Genomic DNA, 15,262 nt, shown 5'->3' on the forward strand with positions numbered 1-15,262 from the left:
ACACTTTCTCCTGAACAAATATTGCTTTCAAGCATCGTTGCATCAAAACACTGTAAGTTGATTATCCATCATAAGTCAGGTGTTTTCTACCCTCAGAGAGACCCACTGTCATACATGTTATCTCTCAACTGTTCTTTCTCATCTTTCTGGGCTTGTAATGAGTCCAGTGACTGTAAAATGAAAATTTCAGAATAGCTCTTGTATCATCATCAGTTTCTGATCAGGAGCACAAGATCTAGTAATCAATAAAGGATCTCTGTATGTGCTAAAAGGGGGTGTTATTTCTAATGCTTTATATTTTTACTTGATTGAACTGGGATAATGATAAACTTTAAATGTAAGGAGTGAAGTGGTCATTGTGACTAATGGTTTGAGAGGGTAGAGCACTTGCCGTAGGAGGTAGAATACTCTCAGTAGGAGGTAGAGCGCTCACGGTAGGAGGTAAAGCACTCTCAGGAGGAGGTAGAGTACTCGCGATAGGAGGTAGAGCACTCACGATAGGAGGTAGAATACTCTCAGTAGGAGATAGAGCACTCGCCCATAGAGCACTCCTGTAGGAAAGTCATGGGGAAATTTAGGGCAGAAGGTGTGTAACTGGAACTCCTCTCATCTGGATATACCAGGAAGTAGAAAGACTCAGCTCACTTTATTTTTTATTCAACTCCGGATTCCAACCCATGGAATGGTCTAATTTTATGCTTTTATTTCATGTTTGCTATTTCATGTATAATAACATTTGCAATCACTTTTTTTCCCCTTTTAATCTTCTTTTGAGACACGGTCTCACTATGTGGCCTACCTGGCCTCAAACTCTTTATTCTCTTGCCTCTTTGGGGGAGGGGGTGGGGGTTCGAGGCAGGGTTTCTTTGTCTTTGGCTGTCCTGGAACTCCTGTGTCGATCTGGCTGGCTTCAACTTCAAACTCACAGAGATACACCTGCCTCTGCCTCCAAAGAGCTGGGATTAAGGCGTGTGCCACCACCGCCCGGCTCATCATTCATTTTTATCACAAGTTTACATGTGACTTTCTTTGGAGAAAAGTCCTCTAAGAACTCTCTCTATCTTATAATTTTTTCTAACACCCACTCTCTCAAACACATCCTCTAGACTCAGCTTCTAAAACACCAAATGCTCCAACTATAGCTTCATTTTCAACATTCTTTGTGCTTATTTGTTTATGTGACATTTTCCTATAATAGACTGGAAATACCTTGAAGCCAGGGATTTGGTCCTATTTGTCTCTGTATCCTCAGAGCCTGACTCTATGAATATTTGTTGAACAATGAATGAATCCCTAAGGCTATGAGTAAATGATTCTTGCTGTTTCTGGTATTCCTGGCAGAGAGCTCATTACATTGGGGAAAGAAGGAGCCAAATTTCCTTCTATGCTGGACCAGTTACCTACTACCTTGGGCAATTCTCTTAACCTCAATTTTCATCTGTCAAATGCCTCTTTGTACTGTTACATATTTACTATGAAAAGGAAACTGTGCTTCACAAAGACCTAAAGACCATCTGGAAAAGAAAGAATAAAACAAACCAGTTTTATACATATAAAAGACTCTAGCCATAGTCTTGCTCAAAATAAAGACTATGAGGCTGGGGAGATGGTTCCCTGGGTAATGTGTTTCCTTTGTAATTTTAGAGCCCCATCACACATGTACAAGCTAGGCCCAGGCATAGTGTGCACCTTTAACCCTTGAACTTGTCGGGAGGGGTCACATAGTCAGATCTCAGCGCTCACTGGCCAGCCAGTCTGGCCAAACCTTTAAGCTTTACCGTCAGTGAGGCCTGTCTCAAAGTGACGCATGATAGGGGACAATAAATACCAAATGCCAATAACTGGCCTCTATGTTCACACAGGCGAGCATGCGCTTGCATATGCGTGCACATCCACACACATCCACACAGAGAGAGAGACACAGAGAGAGCTTTCAGTTACCATATTTTGAAAACAATACTGATACTTAAGTCATTGACTTAAGTGATATTTGTGGGAAGAGATTCAAATCTTACCTGTGGCCAAATTCACAGAGTCCTCTTAGGTTTGCCAATTTTATTTCTTTTTGTAGAGTTCCAATTAACTTGATAGAGGCTTTTTGAGCTCCTACATCTTGAGTACTTATTATATGGCGAGCCCTAAGCTCTAGGCACAAATTGGATTTCTTCTTCAATTTTTGAATATAATGCCTTCTCCAAATTCATGGTCTTCAGTGTTCAAATCATTCATTTTGTATTTATAAATTAGTGGTATATCAGTTTAGACTCTATTGTTTACAAGTGGTAGAAGTTTGTCCATTGGTCCGTAAAAGAAAACTGCATCAGTTCGTGTACCTGAGTGCTGGGGAGATAAGGTTGATTGAGTTGAGGTGTTCTACCACATAGGAGTTCAAATGTTATCCTCCAGCCTAGTTGGTCTGTCAGTCCTTTGATCCCCACCTTTTCAATTCACTTGCTTTGGGTTGGTACTATTCTTTAGACAATACTCCCGTTGTGGTGCTGAAATGATCACAGTCAGTTCCAAATAAAATTACACCTTTTAGAAAAAAAAAATGAGAGCAAGTCTTTATATGTCTCAACAGAGGTCTCACTGCATCTGTGTCTAGGTTATGTGCTCACCCCTAAGCCCCTTGCAGTAGCCTAAAAGATGATGAGGCTCCATTTGACCAGGACAAAGTTGGAAGCACCTTCATCACAGACGCACATACACTTATAGGTGGTAGCAGTCTTCTGTAATGCTACTTTGGGGAAATTGTTAAACAAATACAAATCCGGGGAAACCGACAGGAAGGCTAGGGCATAATACAAAATAAAGCATCTTAGGCTGCAATACATCCTTCTTTAGGCGTCGTCCATTTTTTTACTACTGAAAGAAAACATTTGAGAATGGTTAATTTATAAAGAATAGAAATTTAGGCCGGGCGGTGGTGGCGCACGCCTTAAATCCCAGCACTTGGGAGGCAGAGGCAGGCGGATCTCTGTGAGAGCCTGGTCTACAAGAGCTAGTTCCAGGACAGGAACCAAAAGCTACGGAGAAACCCTGTCTCGAAAAATAAATAAATAAATAAATAAATAAATAAATAAATAAATATAAAGAATAGAAATTTAGGACAGTCAGGGTGACTCTGATGGTAAAGGAGTTTGCTGCCAGTCTTGACACGGCCAGTTTGATCCCAGAGAATCACACAGTGGAAGGAGAGAACCAACTCTTGCAAGGTGGCTCTCAGTAGATAAATAGCATAATAAAAAAGAGCAGAACTGTATTTCTTATCACTCTGAATGCTAGGAATGCTAACGTTGTGGAGCCAGTATCTAATGAGGATTTCTTGCTTCCTTACCAAGGTCAGGAAGTTGTGATAAGGAAGACAAATTAGGTCCTCATCTTTTATGAGACAGAGTCTCGATATGCTGTCCAGGCTGGCAATGAACTCAATATATAGACAAGGCTGCCCTCAAATTTGGCGTGACTCCTTTGCTTCTGCCTCCCAAGTGTTGGGATTAAAGACATGTGCCAGAATACTGCATCTCCAGCTACCCTTTGTCAAATGAAAGTCACTAGTGACATGAAGGTGGAGCTTCCATGGCCTCTTCTCTTAAAGAGCCAGTCTCTTAATACTGTTAAAATGATAACGCTCCATGCGAGTTTGGCAGGGATATTCGGATCATAGTGTCCACTCTAAGTATGCTTTAGATTGCATTCTCTGGCAGTGGATTTTGAAATATAAGAATGCAGAGGTTAGTGAGCCAGTCTCTTGGGAAATGTACCTGTGACATGGTAGGCAAGACATGATTTTACAATGGAAAACACTAAACCATGATGTGGTTGCAACCAAGTACTATGGCCTCTACTACTTGGAGCTTGAAGATGAATGGTACCTCAGAGCTATAGCACATTAAGGCAAAGGTTTCTGGATTTTTTTTTTTTTTTATTTTCACATCAGCCAGTCATTGGCCATAAGCCACCCACTGTGACAGTGCGTAACCATTGTGAGGAAGTTCCTTGAAGGTAAAAGCATTTCTTAGTGAGAGACAAAGATGTAAACTTTCAGGAACCAGTTGTTAAGGACCACGGCACTGCATGGAGGCTGAGATCCCGGAAGAGCGCTACAGTACACACTGCTCATGTCATTCACTGTTAGATACAGATGTAGTGTTACTCCACGGGAACCCTTTCTATTTCACCTACCTAATCACTAGCTCTTTTGTGCCTTGCCCAAACCAGTACTTTTTGTCCTAATCCTATTATTTACCCACTGACTTAGTAGCAAGTCTTCCTTGCTGTCCTGTTAAAGTAAAAACTGTCTTAAGAAATTTGTGAAGTTTCCTTCTTAGAAATTTCAACAGTGTAGTTGTTGGGCCATGAATGAAGAAGATTAGTCTAGAAAACATTAAGGAGAGAGACAGCACCACAATGAATGTATTTAAGAAAAATTGAGACGTGTTCAATCTGAAATGTGTGTTAAGAGAAAGAAATCAGGAATTACTTTGTTGTGTTGAAGAGAACTGCCCCTCAAATTGCTTTGTTCCTAACACTAGTTAAACTTTGACTTTATACAAGAAAAAGAAGTTAAATCAACTTAAACAAGGAAAAAAAGTTGAACTTCAGTCAAACTTTTCTCAGAGATGGATTCCCACTTCTGATATGACGGCTTTGGAAGCAAGAAATCAGTGGGGGACTGATCTTTCTCCACTGACTGGGAACACACACAGCTGGGAGTGATGGATGCGGCATGGGAAGAGAGGGCTGTGAAAGGTGTTGTCAGGTTTTGTAACTGGAATTGCTGAGCAGGGGCCTGAAACCCAATCTCCGCTGTTTGGCTCATTCCAAAAAGAGTTATTGTAAATATAAGTGATGTCATCTATCTAGAGGAATGTTAAACCCATTATCTACCAGCAGGTACATCACTCCAAAGTCAGAGAATGAGATGAGATGTGATATAATGTTTGTATCCTACTGTGGACCCACATGTGAAAAGGCTGGGGTGATACAAACTTGCTGTTTCTTCTTTAACTATACTTTTTTAAATTTATTTACTAATAACATAGTCCTTTTTTTTAGTGTCTTGAGCAGAGCTGCTTTCATGATTACAGTCAGTTGAAATTTAGAAAATCTTAGAATAGGCTTCATTTAATTTTCCTATTAAGCTGAGAAGACATTGTGATTCTCTCTCTCCCTCCCCTCCTCCTTTTGTTTATTTTTAGGGAGTTGTTTTTGTTTTATTGAGGTAAATTCTGGCTATATAACACAGGCTGGCCTTGGTCTCATTGTCCTCCTGTATCTGCTTGCCAATCCTGTTGTTGCAGGGCTGTACCACAATTATTTTGGCTAGGAGGTGCTAAGTGAAGGTTAGGCGGGAAGCAAAGTAGTTCACAGAATATGTGCAAAATTTTGTCTTATGGGGAACTCATTTCTCTTTTGAACATTACTAAATTATAGAGTAAAGGTCCATCAATCAAACTGTTTAATATAAAATTAACATAATAAAACAGGATATTTTGACATAAAGAGAGCTATCTGAATGAGACTCTGAGAACTTAAAAAAAAATCTAACTAGAGGCAGAACGGTGGTGGCGCATGCCTTTAATCCCAGCACTCGGGAAGCAGAGGCAGGCGGATTGCTGTGAGTTTGAGGCCAGCCTGGTCTACAAGAGCTAGTTCCAAGACAGGCTCCAAAACTACAGAGAAACCCTGTCTCAAAAAACAAACAAACAAAACAAAACAAAAACTAACTAGAAAGAAGATTTGGCCTTCTGTCAGAAGAAAGGGATATACAGCCAAGCTCAACTTTCCATGGGGCTTTTCCCCTTACAGAAGATTGTGATATCCCATGAATCCTGAAATCTCAGAAGAGACCTATTAACAACTGGCCTCACAAATTCAAATTTGCTAACACCAAACAGCCTCAGAAGGACAGGCATCATGACAAAGTTCTTTTTAGGCTTACATAAGACGGCCAAAGACTAACTGGCCAAGGGATCTTTAAAGCGGGATGTAGTCATTCTGTGGGCCCTAGAAGGGTTCACTCTCACCAAAGCTCAGTTAGGTGCTTGCTAGCATCAGAGACCAATACTGAATCTACAACATAGCACCAGTCTCAGGGAGACAAGCCATCCAGTTTGGCAGAATAATTACTTTGGATCCCTTCCACAGGGTGTGTCTGTCTATTGGACAGCAATTCATTCTTTCCAGAACTGATTCATAATGTCAATAAGAGTTGTCCTTCCATATCCACAGTTTCTCCACCATCATAACAGTTCAACGTTTATGATACAGGCACCATTGACATGATGTGCTACATACTATTGTCTAAAATGAATGGATTTTTTAGACTACAGAGTTGCCCGCGACAATGAGAGCCACGGCTCTTACCACATACCTCATCACCAAGAAGCAGACAGCCTAATGAAAAGGCCCATTCAAAAGCCACAGCTATATGTTTTAGTTTTTATATCATATCCCACTGAGTTGTCAGGGACACCAAATATTGTTGGTCTAATGAACAGGCTTCATTCTTGTCACCATGTGAAATCCTAACTGAGACCAGAAAGATAAATGCTAAGCTGAATCCAGTCCAAGTTGGTGCCCACTGCATCATCAGCGACTGAAATGATTCTTTTAAAGTATTATGTTTTGAAGTGGTTTGTCACATGAGAGTAGGTTCTCAACACAACAGGTGTGGCAACCGATACCTAAAAATAAGATGTGTTAGATACAGGCAAAGAAAATACATCATAAATTCTTTCCTATTTTAAAAAGGGATTCTAGGCTCTTTTTCACAGTCCTCAGGGAGAGGTTGCAAAACCGGTTGTGTGACTATCACTCATCCACTTCCTCCAGCCTAAATAAGAGAAGGCTAGGAGGGAAATATTTGTTAACTATCACATTTGAAGGACTGTTACAGATTTTTTTCTTTGTGGGGATGGGAAGGCCACACCAAGTGGCCTCTGAGCTGAATTAGAACTGTCTTCAAGATGTATCACCCACCAGCTGCTTCATTACTGAACTATAGATATCTGTAGGTCATACCTGATGAGCTTTCGGGGGACCTTGCCACATGTCTTTGGAATTTGGAGGCCTGAATCAATATAGACACAGCTGCTTGCATCATGAGAATCATGAAGGTAGGGATCTTAACAAAACAACAGGGCAACCTGTTTGTTGTTCAGCATAGCAAGAATCGATCAGGTTTTTTTATGGATCCTATGAGTGTTTCAGAAGGAAAAAAATAAAAATCTTGAGACTTTTGCTTGTGTCCTGCTTTAGGACCAATTAATGGCTAAGGGGTTCCTGGCAGTAGGAAGCTGCGAATATTCTATAGGAAATAGGGACAGAGACAGAATTAGAAGACGGAGTCAGTTCATAGCTAAGAACCGAGTGGTGACAGGATCCCGAAGAACTATGCATGTCAGTAAGAGCACCAGCATTTACATTCCAGCTACACACAAAGCACTGCCAATTAGGAGAGGACTCAGAGCAGCAGTGAAAAGTCGAGGAGACTAAGAGCTGGTAAGAGAGGCCCGGCAGAGTACGACAACACCACTGTGTCCTGGGATGTGCCAATGAAGCTTCCTAGTGAAAGGCTATGCAGAAAGAAAAACAAAGAAATCGGAGAGAAAGGACAAGTTTTAAGCATCTTCTGTGTCCAGAAGACAAAACCATCTTAAGACAATATCAGTGATGTGATAACTTGGCCCACTCCATTCTCCTCTCTTTGCTTCTGGAGAAGCAGCTAAAATTAGCGAGACTGGGGATGAGGTAGGGAATGAAACAGAAACACAACGGACAGAAAGAACGGGTTTCCCTGTTTTCTTGATTTCAAGCTTCTTATTGGTGGCAAGATCCCACTGGGAAAGTGGGTACAATACCACTTTAAAGATTTTTTCCCATTGGTGTGTGTGTGTGTGTGTGCGCGCGCACACACGTGCGTGTCTAGATATATGTTATGTGTGGGGGGGGGGGGGGGGGATGTGTCCATGAGACCAGAAGAGGATGTGAGATCTCCTGAACCTAGAGTCATAGGTGATCCTGTAGTGCCTGATGCGGACGCTGGGACTTAAACTTGGGTGCCCCACAAGAAGCAGCAGAAGCTCTCAAACACGGAGCCATCTCTAGTTCCAAGACAACGTTAAATCAAGTTCTGGGTTGATTACTTTAGGTAGTTGACAGCTACTTCTCGCCGCCCTCCACATCCCTTTTCTGACATCTTAGAAGTTTTAGCTTGGTACAGGATTACTTGGTAGCGTTTATTGCCCTTGTCTCTTGCAGATAGAAGTAGCAATATGATTAAGTAGTAGTTTTCACATTCCTGGTGACTAATCTGTAACTGTAACGGAGCTAATTTTGAGAACACTCTAGGCATGGGTGATCAAGAAGCCCAAGGGAGGCTCCCATCAGTTTACATAGGAGCCGAGCTGCTGTATTAGGACACCTTTGCTACTGGAAAAGAAAAAGTCTTAGTGCCAAACCACTGTGAACATTTATTTCTTACTCACAGATTTTAAGTTGTCATGAAATGCAAATCTTGAGGCAGGTTGTGTATAAATGTATTTAGCAAGGCCATCTTGACTTTGTGCACTATTTGATAGAAATCTTGATATAGATGTCAAAACAGTGGCTCTGGATGCTGGAAGATATGGGTCAAGTTCAGCTATAGTCCACAGCTTGCTCTCATCAGCCTGAGGGCCCCTGGGAGATCTCAGGACAGGAGAGTGCTACTTCTTTTCCACAACAGCAGTTGGGGCTGGTTTGCAGTTCCCAGCACATGCAAATCCAGTGTTTTCCTCAGAGGCTGTATCACCACAGAATGCTACTGTCTCCTCAAAAGTTTGAGTTTCGCTTCTGCAAGCCTTCTTCTAAATGCCTAAACTGGGCAATCCCCTCTTCCCTTTCTCTCCATTCGCCCTATACATCATAAGCACGTCCTGCCCATTTTCTGTTGTTTTCTGGCTATTGTGACAACATAACTTGACGAAAGCAACTTAAAGTAGGAAGTGTTTGCTGCAACTCACAGCAGCAGGGCACAGTCCGCCACTGTCAGGAAGGCTTGCTGTCAAGAGCAGTTTCAGTTGCAGTAGTTAGTCATGTGACATCCACAGACAGGGAGCATGCTAATGCTTAGCTTGCTCGCTACTGCAAATGTTCTACTAACATATTTTCATGAATTCTTTGAGAATTCCACACCATCTTATCTTGATGTGTCGTATTCACCATATCCCACTCCGCTTTAACACTCTTCCCAGAATGACCCCTTTTCTAAAGCCCCCACCTCTTGTCTTTTTTTTTTTTTAAGATACTAACTTCCAACAGATGCCTTCATCCTCTGGCTCTTACAATATATGTTCACCCCTTCTTCCTGAATGTTGAGGTTTCCTGACCCTCAAGTGTAGGGGATGTGTTGTAAATGTTTTTTAGGGATGGGCGTCCCACAGTCAGTTGGTTTCTGCATTTTGACCAGTCACTTTCTACTTTTGATTCTGTCCAGGAGCCTCGTCCATGGAATGGTGCCGTCTACATTCCGGGTGACTCTCCCCCTTCAGTTAAATGGCTCTGGAATGGTCCACTCACAGATGTGCCTAGAGATGTGTTAGATAGGTAACTCTAAGTCTTGCTATGATAAAATTAAGATTAGCCATTATACTAACCGTGTGGAACACTGAGCTCCACTGCCTTTTTAGCTGCCTAACAATAACTTTTTTTTTTTTTTTGGTTTTTCAAGACATGGTTTCTGTGTGTAGCTTTGATGCCTGTCCTGGAACTCATACTGTAGACTAGGCTGGCCTTAAACTCACATAGATCTGCTTGCCTCTGCCTCCTGAGTGCTGGGATTAAAGGCGTGCACCACCACTGCCCGGCCTAATAATAACTTTTTATATTAAAGCTTCTGTTGAAATAAGCAGGATGATTTGTTTCTTGACATCACTGCGACTAGTTCCCCAGACTAACTTCTATGTAATAACCCCAAAGAACTTCTTGCATGAGATATTTTCTTTTAATTTTATTAATTTTTAGTGAACATAAGTAGTGGGATTTTAATGATATTTTGTGTATGTATAACATTGTTCCTTGTTGCTATCTGCCCTCATCACCTTCCAATGCTCCCTCTCCATGCTTCTGTTGGTCTCCTTCTTCCGAACAAATAGTTCTCCTTTTGCTGTCAAGTCATATACATATACATGCACATGTATAAATATATAGATTGTGTATATACAATTAAATCTAGGTTCTGTATATGAGATAGAAAATATAATATTTGTCTTTATTTTTTCTTTACAATTATCTGTAGTAAGGAGGCCATTAGTCAGTTCCCGGCCACTTAGTCCAGAAATAATCACACAGAAACTATATTATTTAAATCACTGCTTGGCCCATTAGCTCTAACTTCTTATTAGCTAACTCTTACATATTAATTGAACCCATCTCCATTAATTTGTGTATTGCCACATGGCAGTGGCTTACTGGCAAAGTTTCAGCATGTCTGTCTCTGGCAGAGACTCCATGACTTCTCCCTAACTCAGCCCTTCTTTCTGCCAGCATTCACTTTAGTTTTTCTGGCCCACCTATATTCTACCCTATTAGGCCAAGGCAGTTTCTTTATTAACCAATGGTATTCGCAGCATACAGAGAGGAATCCCACATCAATTATCTTCTCCCTCATGTTTCCTTTAGATCCCTTTCTCACCCCACATAGTCCATTTATTGTCATGTCACATAATATATATATAATGTACATACACATATACACATATACATTTATATCTAGGTTTTATACAAGAACATGCAATATTCGTCTCTTTTTCCTTACAATTATTTCCACCTCCTTTTTCCTTTAGAATTAGACCCCCCTTCATCCCATATAGTTCCTCTTCTATTTTCATGTTATGTACAATATGCACACATAGACTCTTTAAAATCTAGATCTGCATACAAGAGCAAATACACCCTATCGTCTTTCTGAATTGCTTATTTCAATTAACATGATTCTAGTTTTATTCATTTTCCTGAAAACTCCACATTTCCACATGCCACATTTCTACTCCTCTGTTGATGGCCATCTTTGCTGATCCCATGTCTGGGGTGTTGTAAACAGTACTATATATAGTAAATGTGAAAGGGCAAACATGTCTTTGATATGCTTAGAGTCCTTGGATGTATATGCAAGAGGGATATATCTAGGTCATATGGACGTTCTAGTTCTAGTTGTTTTTCTTTTAAAGATAGAGATATGACACCTCTCCATATGTATGACTCCTATGTCTGCTTACTTATAACACAAAATCCCCTCTCCCCATCCTCCATCTGAGACCAATTTTTTTTCATGGTCAGAGCATTTTGGTTCCTCAGTAATGGGTATATAGAAAACCAAACTGTGTTTATATGACTGTGAAAGACAAGAAAAGAATAAAACAAGAAAATAAGGTATTTGTGTGAAAAACTGACAGCAATTGTTACCTGTGAAGCGCATAGTAATGTGAACTAACAGAATGAAGGAGAGTCTGTTATTTGCTTTTTGTTGTTGTTGTTGTTTGTTTTATTTTTTTGAGACAGGGTTTCTCTGTGTATCTCTGGCTGTCCTGGAACTTGCTGTGTAGACCAGGCTGGCCTCGAACTCACAAGAGATCTGCCAGCCTCTGCCTCCTGAGTGCTGGGATTAAAGCTGTGTACTACCACGCCCACTCGTCAGGTGACTCACTTTTTTTTTTCTCCCCCACCTCCCCACAGGGTTTCCCTGTAGTAGACTTTCTAAAGAACATAGCAGAGCTAGGGAGGAGCAAAGGGCTAGGAAATTCCTGTGAGCGAGAGTTTGTATGCTTTTGTTTGTTTTGAGACAGGGGTTTTCTGTAGCTTTGGAGCCTCGCTCTTGTAAACTAGGCTGGCCTCGAACTCACAGAGATCCTCCTGCCTCTGCCTCCCGAGGGCTGGGATTAGAGGCGCATGCCAACACAGCTGGGCAAGCATCTGTGTGTTTCAACTTTGGGGGCTTGGGTGGGATGGCAAGCCTTAAGGATAGCGCTCACTTTGGTACCGGATTGTGCCGAGTCTTTTACCGGGTTGCACTCCGAGTTACTCCGCCTCCCCCCTCGAGAAAACAGGTAAAACTCTGAGCCCGGATCTCACTGCACGGGCCATTCTGGGAAACGGCAGCCTCACGGCCCCGCGCAGGCGCGGTAAACGTTCCACGTCCAGCCCATTTCTGACGTGGGCGAGCATTTGCCCAGGCTCATTTATCACCTTTCCTGTGGGGACCCCGCCCTCTGGTTCCTGTAGGGAAAACCTCGCGAGATCGCTTAGGGCTGACCCCCCCCCCCCCAGCGGTGCCATCTTTGTGCCTGGCGAGCGAAGGCGCCCGACGGAAGCCCCGAAGCCCGCAGCTCTCCTGCCTAGCTCTCCCCAAGACCGGATCCAGGAAATACGAGGCGGGCCTCAGTGGGAGGGACGCCGTGAGGGAGGAGGGAGAGGCAAGGGGGCGGCGGCAGCGGCGGCTCACACCGGATCTGCCCTCGGCACGGCGCGCACAGGAGGGGGGTCGGCCGGGGAAGCGGTGCCCGCCCGGACCCCCCGCGGGAGTCAGCCGAGGGTGCGGGGGCCAGGCGGCGGAGCCCGGAGCGACGGCTGGGGCTCGGTGAGTGGCGGCGAGAGGCCCGGCACCTGCCCGAGGCCAAGACTTTGGGGGTGCCGTGGGGTCGTCCTAGTGACCCCGCGCCCACGACATTGGGCGTGTGCGAGACTGCGGGGGTTCAGGGGCTCGGCTCGGCCTACAGCTGTCAACAGACAGGGGGAAGTACGAGGCTGCGGGAGGTCTGCGCAGGGCCTGTCTCGGCGGCTGCGCCCGCCCGGACGCCCCAAACGCCCCGAGGCCGAGGGGGGGGGGGGTGGCGGGGGGGGGGGGGGGGAGGCTTGATTGCCATCAGCCCTCGGGTGAAGGGGAATGATGCCTGGACGTCTGCAGAGAGAACCTCTCCGTACAGGTCTCCAGCCTCAGTAAGGTGTTCCGGGGACTAGGGCTCGCCTGGACTGAGGCTGCTTCTCTTGAAGGGGCTGGGACCTGTGCACAAGGTTAGTAATAATAGTAATGACTGTTGTGCAGGAGGTTTGCAAATAATTGTTGGCAGGTGGTGAGGAAAGCAAAGACCTCGCCTTCGTGACGATGACATTAAGCAGCCAGCCCTCCGAGGTCCAGCAAGAGATTCGAGTTGTTCCTAGTTGGAGGGAGGCTTAGGGTTTAGTGCTGTGTATCTGCTTAGAAAGTACAGTAAGTAGGATGGGTGGAAGCGCGGTGTAGACAAGGTAAAGGAGAAAGTAAGTTGCACAATAAAGAACCAAAAGTTCGTACTCTCGATGAGTCGGAAGATAAAGCATTGTCTGTACTGAAGCCCAGCACGTAGATTTTTGTTTTTCTTTTGAGAAAAATTCCTGACAAGGCAGGGCTCTTCAGTTATGTTCTTCACTAACGTTTGTCAGTTTGCGCCGTGTCTTTACTTGTGAGTTTGTAAAAGGAAAGGAAGGAGACCTGTGAACTGAGCTTGCTCTGTATGCTTGCATGGGGTGGGGGACGTTTCCTTTTTGCTTTACGATGATTCGTAGGGCTATAAAAGAATATGCATAAAAAGAAAACATGATCAAGAAGGTTTCTATTTAATGGACGTTTAACTGTGTCATGTTCAATTACAGAGTACATCATTTCTTATGGTAATTCCCCCTCCCTGCAATGGACACTAGCAAAATGCAAGTACTCCTTAAATTCTCCACATACATAGTTTTAAATCAGTGTGTTATATGAATTTCTACAAGTCTAGATGTCTCCCTCCCCTTTGGCCTAGAATTGGCCTAATCAAGGCAAAGTCGACTTTAGTGAAGGTAGATATTAAATATACAATTGCCATGGTTACATTTGACAGAGCTTAGTGAATGTTCAATCACGCCGAATTTTCTTCTGTTTATCTGACACATTCTTTTCTTTAATTGCAGACCACCCTGTACAGTTTGTGTGGAAGCAAAGCGAGTTACCATTGAGTATATACAGTCACTGGACTTGCTGGGTAGTGTGCGTTTCAGTGTAATCCTCAGAGTTGCTCTGTGCTAAGAAAATGTCGCTGCTATCAGATAATGACATCTACCTCCAGTCTTCTGGAGCTTGCACAGCTGAGGTTGTCCAGTGAGCACGGGGCAGTGCTGGAACTCAGAGCCATGCGTGTCTGGTTCGAGACTGCCCTTGCCACATGGTCTGTATGTGTTTATGTGCAGACATGTATTAATTGAGAATGCAAAGTTTTGTTGTAAAGAAACAGTTCAATTCTGTTGAAGATTGCCGTGTGTCCTTAACAAAAGATAATCTCAGGAATTTTTTTCATTTGTGATGTGTTCATTTTCTAGACAGAGGTGCAGTTTGAGTTGATTAGTAAAGAAAGATTGATTCCAAATAGCTAATAGTAACCTATACCCGAAATTCACGTTTTTGGTAACCTCGCCTTCTGTTCAGCATACCGAAGATGTCATACCTCAAAGAGTAAATGTTTTATTTACTCCAATCTTGAATCCTATTTAAAATTGCAGTACTAAAGTAAAATAGGAGCATATTTATAGGGGCCTCACTCTGCTTTGCAGGAGTTTTATGGTAACTCACGGTTCAATTTTGCTTCTCTTCTTTTCATGTAGTTTCAAAGTTTTAGAGTTAGATTGTGTTTTGCAGAAAATGGGGTCAATACTAAGACAAGCAACAGCATCTCTTATGGGCCTAGTGATGGACAGAGTTTAGATATCCCAGAGCAGTGCGTGTCTGCTCTGTCGGTGAAGTCACGGGGACATTTTGCAGAGGTGTCGGGGCGGTGGAGGCATTACTCTTGGCTCCTGCTGGTCTCTGCTGTTGGATCTCTCATGTGCTGTTGAGCTTGTTGTCCTTGCTCTTATCTCTGTTCAAGAGAGAGGCCCCACATCTGGGTAGAGTTCAACTGGAAGAACAGCCAGGCAAGCTGGGGGGTGGGGTCGGGAGGAAGATGACACCTAAGTGCTGCTCATCCTCCGGCAGGTCATTTGGTCAGAGTTAACCATGTGGTTATCTTTGACTGGAAAGTCTAGAAATGCTGAGGGTTTGCTGCTTCCTTGTTAGAGCTGTAAACTGTTTTAGGAGTGGAGCAGCACTGGCTCCTGGACATGGAAAAAGGATTTCTGTGTTACTCAGTGTATATCTGGGTATATGTTCTGTGGAGTGTGGGGTTGTTTTAAATAACACCTTACAATCTTGACGGATAATCTTTGGGCTGAAGGA

General features: G+C 43.3%; 1 protein-coding gene across 7 annotated transcripts in view; it reads left to right on the forward strand.

Moving 5' to 3' along the window:
* The first annotated feature begins 12,399 nt into the window (after positions 1 to 12,399).
* The window catches only part of Tab3 (TGF-beta activated kinase 1 (MAP3K7) binding protein 3), a 65,611-nt gene continuing 62,748 nt past the window's right edge, over positions 12,400 to 15,262 (forward strand). For 4 of the 7 annotated variants that reach the window (XM_050128234.1, XM_050128236.1, XM_050128235.1 and 1 more), the window contains exon 1: positions 12,401 to 12,619. The gene's annotated coding sequence lies outside the window, so the exon portion shown is untranslated. Of the gene's footprint in view, positions 12,620 to 15,262 lie in introns of all 7 variants that reach the window. The other 3 variants (XM_050128238.1, XM_050128239.1, XM_050128240.1) reach the window with 2 other exon arrangements.

The sequence above is a fragment of the Alexandromys fortis genome, unplaced genomic scaffold, assembly GCF_014885135.2.
Source record: "Alexandromys fortis isolate MF-2015 unplaced genomic scaffold, M_Fortis_MF-2015_v1.1 scaffold_265, whole genome shotgun sequence".
Lineage (NCBI taxonomy): Eukaryota > Metazoa > Chordata > Mammalia > Rodentia > Cricetidae > Alexandromys > Alexandromys fortis.